At 32.3% G+C, this 9,985-nt stretch overlaps 1 pseudogene; it reads left to right on the forward strand.

Moving 5' to 3' along the window:
- The first annotated feature begins 9,289 nt into the window (after nt 1-9,289).
- Nucleotides 9,290-9,700, forward strand: LOC109447566 (small nuclear ribonucleoprotein Sm D2; annotated as a pseudogene).
- The last annotated feature ends 285 nt before the right edge of the window (nt 9,701-9,985 follow it).

Here is a 9,985-nt window from a genome sequence, read left to right on the forward strand (position 1 = left end):
AAGATTGACAACAATTAGTATCTAAACTTTTAGATGTAAACAAAATTTACATCGTTAATATGTCACATGATTGACATGAATAGGTCTCTGTCTCTCTTTCTCCCCACACATGCCTGTGGAAATTGATAGACTTTTTTCTTGCATGAACCATCATGTATATGTGTTTAATAGCTTCAATGACTATTGCTTTTGGAATAAAATTTAAAATATTTACCAGATCTCATAAGAACCTAAAATATTTGACCTCCATATTATTTAGTTTGTTATCCTCAACTGACATCCTTACTGTAGTAATTGTGAGCTAGTTCACTCCCTCAAGATTATACATGACACATGATGGTTGTACAAACTATTGCCTGTACAGTTTCCTCTACCAGGAATACTCTTCCACCAACCTGCAGGCTACATTTTCACTTATTTATCTCTGTAATCTCAAAATCAAGCATAGCACAAAGAACATCATAGGATTTTAAAATATTTGGTAGCTGATATAGTGCATGAAAATATACTAATTTCCATGTAAATGTATTATTTCACCTTCCTTTTTAAAGAGGAAAAACCCCTCTTTCTGTTGGATAGCCCCATCATCTGACTCCCCGGTAGCACATCCACAGTGGCCTACTAATGAGTTTGTTCTCCAGTACTCTGCTGATTCATGAGGAAAAGCTATAAGATCCCTGTGTGATACCATGCTGATACATGAATTCCCTTAAACAAAAGTCTTAGGGACAGTACCTTGGTGGCCCTACTTCTGTGTCCCTCCTAAATTCTCTATAAAAGTGTAGAGCAGCATGGGGGACATTTGCTCTCCCAGAGTCCCTCTCATGATATCACCAGCCTTGAACAAGGCAACTAAATACACTTTTCTATGGACTGATGAGAGCTTAAGAGACCGTCTGCTTTTGGTGAAGTCTTTGCCCCTAACTTCTGTGATAAAAATTCATATACAGTTAACCCCTGAAGGGGAATAATAAATCATCAACAATCATAATAAAATATATTTATGTTTACATGAAATTAAGCCTACACATTAAAGCAATAATATAATGACATTATTTGTCTTAAAAAGAGCAAGGACTTTAAATAATAATCATTTTCCACAAAAATGTCTAAATATTGCATGGCCCATTTATTAGTAGTGGTGTTTGATGCCATCATATGCCCAACTATTCAGGGGGCCATATTATACTCAGTACTTAGGGTTCCATATCATTTTCCACACCAAATGAATACTGATAAATTTTTCCATTTAGCAGAAATGGTTACACACAATTAAAAATTCACAAGAATTTATCTGAATGCTTTTTTTTTAATATACATGGAGAAAATTTATCTAAGTGTGTAATTCAATAGAACAATGTGTTTTGTAATTCATAGGTATATTAGTTAAAACTTACGGGATTGACATTTTTATAGGTCAAAATGTTAAATGTTGGCAAGTATGTATGTTTTGATGTGACAGAATACAGTATATTTCATTCTCTTTTATATTAATTATTAAATATAAATATTTCATTCCATAAGCTAATGGCAATAATTAATACATTAATATAATGAATGGTTGTGAGATGTAAAATGCACAATATGATCTATAATTCGTCTAAAATCATCCCCTTCTAAGAATTTCTCAAAGCATATATATATATTATACCTAGAGTCACTACAGAATCTAGCACTTCCATTTCTGGGTATATATCTGAAGGAAATGAAATCACTGCCTCAAAGAAATAACTGTACCCACATGTTCATTGCAGCATGATTTACAATAGCTAAGACATAGAAATAAGTTCAGTGCCTACTGACAGATAAATGGATAACGAAAATGTGATATACACCTATATAAAATTAAATATTATTTAACGTGAAAAATAATATTTAGACGTGTAGTAGCTCTATGTATAATATATAGATATATAGATATAGATGTAGATGTAGATGTAGATGTAGATGTAGATGTAGATGTAGATGTAGATGTAGATGTAGATGTAGATATAGATATACCGGGGGTGTCAAAAAAACGTATACAAGTGGACACTTTCATCATCGTTGCTCAAGCAGTACTTTGTGTAATCAGAAGTGTCTGGATGCTGATGGTAACCACTTTGAGCACCTTTTGTAATTGCAGATGTCAAACGTGACTTGTATTCATCTTTCATTAACGGTATATGTCAAGTATTACAATTTTAATACAGTTTTCCTTTCTTAAACTATGTATACATATTTGGCACTATCTGTATATATGTAAGCAAGTTGGCGATGGTAATATTAAAACTCAACTAATTCTACATTACTTAAATATTTGAAGGGAGATGGATTTTATTGTTTTATATTACAACTTATCTCTTCAGAATAATTAAAGCATGAAAGCATTTTGAACAGTATATGCACTTTTTACCAATCAATGAAATAAGCCTTTTTAATGATATAAAGTTCAGAAAAGAGGTATACAAAACACACTTAATACATTGCCTCTGATACCCACATATGATAAATAGAGAAGTAATTGAAAACTGCTGTTTGGCTCACAGGATTACTGACAGATAACCTTGACCAGATGATTATTACTATGCATGAGTAGAAAGTCATTTTAGTACATTATTTAGGTTTGGAATGACAGATCAAGGATTCCTGTACAGGAATCACAACTTTCCAAAATTTTTAGTAAATAAATTGGCAATTCATCTTTTAGTTATAGACTATTTGTGTTCTGTTATGTGTTTTTCATTGTTATAATATATTCAATGTGTTACATAGGTTTCACATTTTTTTTTGCTTATTCCAAATAGAAAATATTCTTGAAATGTTGTTCAATGAAAATGGCCCAGTATATGTTCTTGTCTTTAATTTTCCTATGCTTTTGAATATTATAGAACATTTCATAATCTTGGAGCATTCAATAAACATACAGTTAGCTCCTTTAATATGAAATATGGTACCTGAAAGGGGAATTATGTCTTATATGTAGCATTATAGCTTCCATTTTTCTCCATATATTCTTCATGAATGTATTTTGCAGCATTTTAAGTAATATGTAAAATATATGCTATAAATACTGAAATTATTAAATATTGTCTTCAAGCTAAAAATACATCAGTGGTCTAGAGAAAAATTTGCTGCAAAATGTGGTATAAATCAAAGAAATACATGATTACTCAGGATTAGTAAAATGGACTTGTTGTCTCCACACTAATATATTTAAAAATATTTTGATATGATAAGATATTTTGCTTATTTTTTGCATTGTCTATGACATTATAGCTTAAATGTTTTAGATGTTCATCATATATTTTTGAGGTTTTTTTCCCAGATATATTGGGTTATAATTGACATTAACATTGTGCATCTTTAAGATGCACACCATAATGATTTGATGTATATTTATATTGCAAAATAATTACACAATAAGAATAGTTAACACAAATATCACCTCAGATAGTTGTAATCTTTTTTGTGTGTGGTTAGAACTTTTAAGATCTATTCCATTACATTCTTAGAACTTATTCATCTTATAATTGTCAGTTCGTATTTTTTGACCACCTTGAGCCATTTTACCAAACCCCCTTTCCCCAACTCCTGTCAAGCGCCAATCAGCTCTGTTTCTATGAAGTTATTTACTTATTTATATTCCACATAAAAATTAGATCACCCATTACTTGTCTTCTGTGATATGCTTTCCTCAGCATAGTGCCCTCAAGGGTCATCCATGTTCTTGCAAATAGCAGGTTACCTTATTTTTCACGTTAAATAATATTTAATTTTATATAGGTGTATATCACATTTTCGTTATCCATTTATCTGTCAGTAGGCACTGAACTTATTTCTATGTCTTAGCTATTGTAAATCATGCTGCAATGAACATGTGGGTACAGTTATTTCTTTGAGGTAGTGATTTCATTTCCTTCAGATATATACCCAGAAATGGAAGTGCTAGATTCTGTAGTAGCTCTAGGTATAATTTTTGAGAAACTGCCATACTGTTTTCCACTGTGCCAATTTACATTTCCACTAACAGTTCCCTTTTCTCCACATCCTCATCAGCATTTATCTTATTTTTGTTTTTGTTTTGTTTTGTTTTTATAATAGTCATTCTAACAGGTCTGAGGTGATATCTCATTGTAGTTTTGATTTGTGTTTCCCTGATAATTAATGATGTTGATTATCTTTTTTGTGTGTGTTGTTGACCATCTGCATGTCTTTTTTGGAAAAATATCTATTCTGGTCTTTTGCCCATTCTTTAATCTTTTTTTTTTTTTCTCCTGGGTTTTATGAGTTTTATATCTTTTGGATATTAGCCCCTTATCATGTATATGTTTTGAAATTATTTTCTCTTATTCTGTATGTTGTCTTTTCATTTTGTTGATGTTTACGTTTGTTGTGCAGAAGCTTTTAAATGTGTTTATTGTTGCTTATGCTTTTTGGTGTTGCATTTATAAAATCATTGTCCCCTGCCTCTTTATCTCTATATGATCCCCAGTGGTCAAACCTCACAGATTGTCCTGTGATCCCTGCGATGCGAAACCTGAGTGGGACTCTAGGAAGTGTTCCATATTGCTGGGAAGCTGGATGTTCACCTTGGCCTCTCCTTTCAACAGAAAGATTAAGCATGGAAAGACTCTCTCGGGGCAGCTTTGTGCCTGCCTAGGGAGGGAATTTAGTGGTCAGAGCATAGCTGTTCCTCTTACCCATCTGATATGGTCCTTCTTGGTCTCTGTGCTCCAGGAGTGTGCTCAGCCCAACCATCCTTGTACATTTTTTAAAACAAAGATGTATCTACATTGATATATCAGAAGTCTGTAATTTAACTTAGAGTTCACTCTTTGTGATGTACACACATTATAGGGGTTTGGACAAATATGTACTGACATATATCCATCATAATAATACCATGCTGAGTCTTCTCATCGCCCTAAAAATCGTCTGTGTCCTGCCTATTAATTTCTCCACTTCTCAAACCCTGGCATACACTGATCTTTTTATTGCCTCCATAGTTTTGTCCTTCCAGAATGCATTATAGTTAGAATCATACAGTATGTAGTCTTTTAAGACTGACTTTTCACTTAGAAATATGCATTTCAGATTCTTCTTTTTTGTGGTTTGAAGCTCCTTTGTTTTTAGCATTAAGTAACACTCCATTGTCTGAATGGACCACAGTTTACTTACCATTCATGTACTGAAGGACATCTTAGTTGCTTCCAAGTTTTGGCAATCATGAATAAAGCTGCTGTAAGCATCTATGTGTGTGTTTTTGAGTGGACTTAGTTTTCAGCTTCTTTGAGTGCATACCTAGGAGTTAATTGTATTGCAAGAGTATGTTTAGTTTTATAAGAAACTGCCAAATTGTCTTCCAAAGTGGCTGCGTCTTTCGTGTTCCCACCAGCAATGTATGAGAGTTCTTGTTCTATGCTTTCACCAGCATCTGTGTTGTCAATTTTCTGTACTTTGGCTATTCTATTAAGTTGTTACTAAAGTAGTTGTGGTTTTTGCAATTATTTTTAACCTTTTAAACCACAATTACTTTTGCACCAACCTAATAATAGTTGTGCAATGGAATCTCATTTTTGTTTTTATTATTATTTTTTTGTTTGCATTTCTCTGATGACATGATATGAAGTATATTTTTGCATGCTATTTGCCATCTGTGTATCCTGTGAGGAGGTATTCTCCCAGTCTTTGACTTGTTTTCTAATTCTCTTGATACTGTCTTTTCACAGAGGAGAAGTTTTATTTGTTTGTTTGTTTTAGTTTTAATGAAAATGAGCTTATCAATTATTTCTGTCGTATATTACCCCTTTAGTGTTGTATCTAAAAAGTCATCACCATACTCAAGTAACCTAGATCTTTCTTATATTATCTTCTAGGGGTCTTATAATTTTGTATTTCAGATTTATGTTTGTGATCCATTTTGAGTTACTTTTGGTAAAGTTTGAATGTCTGTGCCGAGATTCATTTTTTTGCATGTGAATGGTCAGTTGTTCCAGCATCATTTGCTGAACAGACTACCTTTGCTCCATTGTATTGCCTTTACTCCTTTATCGAAGATCAGTTGACTGCCTTTATGAGGTTTTATTTCTGGGATCTCCATTCTATCCAATTGGTCTGTCTATTCTTTCTCAAATACCACACTGTCTCGATTACTATAGCATAGTAGGACATCTTGAGGTTGGGTATCAAAACTTCTCCAACTTTGTCCTTCTTCTTCAATATTGTGTTGGCTATTCTGTAAAGTATAAATGTTAAGTCAAGATTTTATTGCAACTTACTGTTATAAAACAACATTATTTATTTTGTTCAATGTCTTTACTTTGTTTTCAACTCTTAATATTAATATTATATCATCAGAGATTGTATTGATTTAAAGATGTTTCCTGTGATCTAAACAGTGAAATATTTATTTTTATAAATATATCTTATTTATATTTATTGTAAAACCAGATATGCTTGTTCTTGGTTGTGTCATCTTCTGTTTGTCAAACTATGTCTTTCGAATGCTTCAATTATTTTTTTCATTGTATGATCTGTGGTTATTTTGGTATTATAAATGTTGAATATGTATATAAGTGATACACCTTTTATCAGTTTGAATATTAGTTAAAATATATTTATTTGCTTATTCACTATATGTGGTGTTTATTGATTCTCTATATACCATGTTTCCCTGAAAGTAAGACCTAGCCAGGCAATCAGCTGCAATGCGTCTTTGGAGCAAAAATTAATATAAAACCCGGTATCATATTATATTATACTATACTATACTATACTATACTATACTATACTATACTATATTACATTACATTATATTATGTAAGACCCGGTCTTATAGTAAAATAGGTAAAATTACAGTAAAATAACACCGGGTCTTATATTACTTTTTGCTCCAAAAGACGCATTAGAGCTGATTGTCTGGCTAGATCTTATTTTCGGGAAAACAGGGTAGAAATGATACTTCCATTTCCAGATCTATGTATCCCATCTATGTTTATATACCTTAGTTACATCATTGATTTTTACAGCGAACAGTTGTAAAATCTGCAATCAATTCTTTAATCAGAATTTTAAAATTTTATTTGATTCAATTATCATAGTTAGACATTTTGAAATTGATTTTTGTTTAACATTATTAGTCATCAGATGTTTATTTTATCGTTAATAAAGTTATAAGACATACTCTGTTCCGTAAGTTCTCACATTTTTCAGATATCACTAAGTAGAATCAGAGATTCTTGGGTCCACCTTATCTTGCCTCACACTTCGAAGCACTTATAATATTATGTTATGAGAATTAATTCTGGTATTTTTAAAGTTAAGCTACCATCTTTAATTAAGTTATTTCATTGCAATAGAGATCATCTCTGTTTCTCTTGCTCTGTTTAGTCCTCTCTACTTCCTTACCTCATATAATAGAGTATTGGTTGAATTTATTAGGTGTTTGCCATTTCTAATAGAGGTATTGCAATCATATGCTTGGTCTAAAGGGGTGAGTACCAGCTCTACAAATAGTATCCTTCATCTATTATTATATAATTTCTGTGCATCATTACAATACATATAAATCTGCAGTTTAGAGCTGTAACCATCCCTTTGGTTGAAGATGGAATTTCCTTTTCTCTTTTATTAAATATTTGGTTGACATCAGGTTGCAGAATAGAATTAAAATAGTTCTACTCCATTTCTTTTTCCATAAATTCTATTAATGTGTTAGCACAGTTTCTTTGACAAAATTTTAAAAATAAAAGCCAGCTTATAAAACTAGTTTTTATCCGATGCATATGGACAGAAAATAAAATAAAGTTAAATGTTTTTCATGCACATATGTTCTTAGTGCAAATATTTAAGACTATGCAAATGTTCTCAGTTTGCAAATATTGAAAATACAATGTCCTATTATGCAGGTTTTAATTTCCTAAAGTCTCTAGGTTAGCTTATTTTTAATTGAGCATAATTACTGTAACCTTATTAAGACAGAAATTTGTAATTTATTATTTTAAAAAATTAAAAGGCATACAAGATAGGGAAATACTCGGCAAAATAAGACAAAGAGAAATCTACAAAATCAAAACCAAATCAATGCATCTGTGAAGAATATAAGCAAATATTCTAAGAACTAAGGAAAAGAAAGTCTAACTACTCAGAATATTTCAAGTTTTTATTTTTCAACTGTGTAAATGACTGTTTACAATGATTTATATTACTGTATAACTTCCCGAGTTTTTACCTGGGAGGAAATAGTTTTTTCTCTACACTCAAGAAAATTTCTATCTAAGGAAGCAAAAATAAGCCCAAAGTGAAAGACATATTTTAAAAAGTAGTGTCATGAACTATTCATTTGAAGAGGCACCCAACTGAGAACACAATGTTATTTTCTATTTGAAGTTTCAGATATGCAATGTCTTTAAGAAGGGCAAGTATAAGGATTTTTCTTGTCTTAAAAATTTCAGTAGCTTTTGCTCTTCTAAAACACTCAGATTTTTTAAGAACAATGGTTTTCATCACTTTAGATTACCATAATACAAAACAATTTTTTTAAGTCAGTGTGACAAAAAATATCCACCACTAGGAACTAGAAGACTATATCTTATTTATAAGAAAAAAAGTAACATGAAGACTCAGTTCTTCAGTTTCCCTCAGAACAGTAAACATTTTGCAGCTTAACATTATTTCTTTGTCTTTGCGGAAGGATTAGTAATTCAATTAATTTCCATCAAGTTTTATTGACCACCCATACATTTTGGGGAAAAAATTTTAAGTAGGATAGCAGCTAGCTTCTTCTTACATATACTATTTCTGAATTGAACTCTTCCAGGTACTGCATACTATTTATCTTCTGTGACAGTTTGCAATAAAAAATTTAGGTTGAAACATCCAATTCTTTGGATATTTGTCTTATTTCTGATGATGCTTCTTTGTCTGATACCACTGAGTCTTGAAAATAATTTTATATTTCTTCCATTCAGAATATTGATTAGGGAATGTGTTTAAATTATTTAATTAGTACTTTAGGTAATGTCACAAGATTAAATGAATGTGTGACTATATGTGATACCATTATTACAAATTCAAGTTATAATATGTAAATTTACATTTGTAACAAATGCTCCACAAAACAACTTGCCAATAAAAATAATATTTAGGGAAACATATTGCTTGTGAGAGTCCTAATAAAAATGAAAAGCTGATTATCATTATTCCACTGATAAGATGTTTTGGGTAATTTTACCATATTTATATTTTTTTTTCCTTAAAAGTCAAGCTTTAGAGACAGGAGTGATCTGAGAGTGCAGCCCCTACCACCATGAGCCTCCTCAACAAGCCCCAGAGTGAGAGGACCCCGGAGGAGCTGCAGAAGCAGGAGGAGGAGGGGTTTAACATGGACCCACTCTCCGTGCTCACGCAGACAATCAAGAGCAACACCCAGGTGCTCATCAACTGTCACAACCAGAAGAAGCTCCTGGGCCATATGAAGGCCTTTGACAGGCACTGCAACATGGTGCTGGGGAATATGAAAATGTGCACAGAGGTCCCCAAGAGTGGCAAGGGCAAGAAGAAGTACAAGCCAGTCAACAAGGACTGCCACATCTCTAAGGTGTGCTTGCATGGGGACTCGGTCATTATGGTCCTGCTGAACGCCGTATCACTGGCAAGTGGGGGCCTCCTCCTTGCCATCAGAATTTGCTCCCCCATCCTGCAAAGACATGCCCTTTGAGATGGGAATAAAAGCCCTGTGTTTTTTCTAAAACAGCAACAGAAACAACAACAGAAGTCAAGCTTTCTATACTAGTTATCTACCAGATTCAAGGAGGTAAAAGGAGAATGGGGTTCTAGAAAAGACTTTGAATCTTATAACAGGAAATATACTGCGTAGGTTTTATTGGTTCCTTTAATAACATTAAAGTGTTATTATTTTATTGTATATAACGTGTTTCCCTGAAAATAACACCTAACTGGACAATCAGCTCTAATGTGTCTTTTGGAGCAAAAATTACTATAA

Source organism: Rhinolophus sinicus, linkage group LG01 (genome assembly GCF_036562045.2).
Source record: "Rhinolophus sinicus isolate RSC01 linkage group LG01, ASM3656204v1, whole genome shotgun sequence".
In the NCBI taxonomy this organism is placed as follows: Eukaryota; Metazoa; Chordata; class Mammalia; order Chiroptera; family Rhinolophidae; genus Rhinolophus; species Rhinolophus sinicus.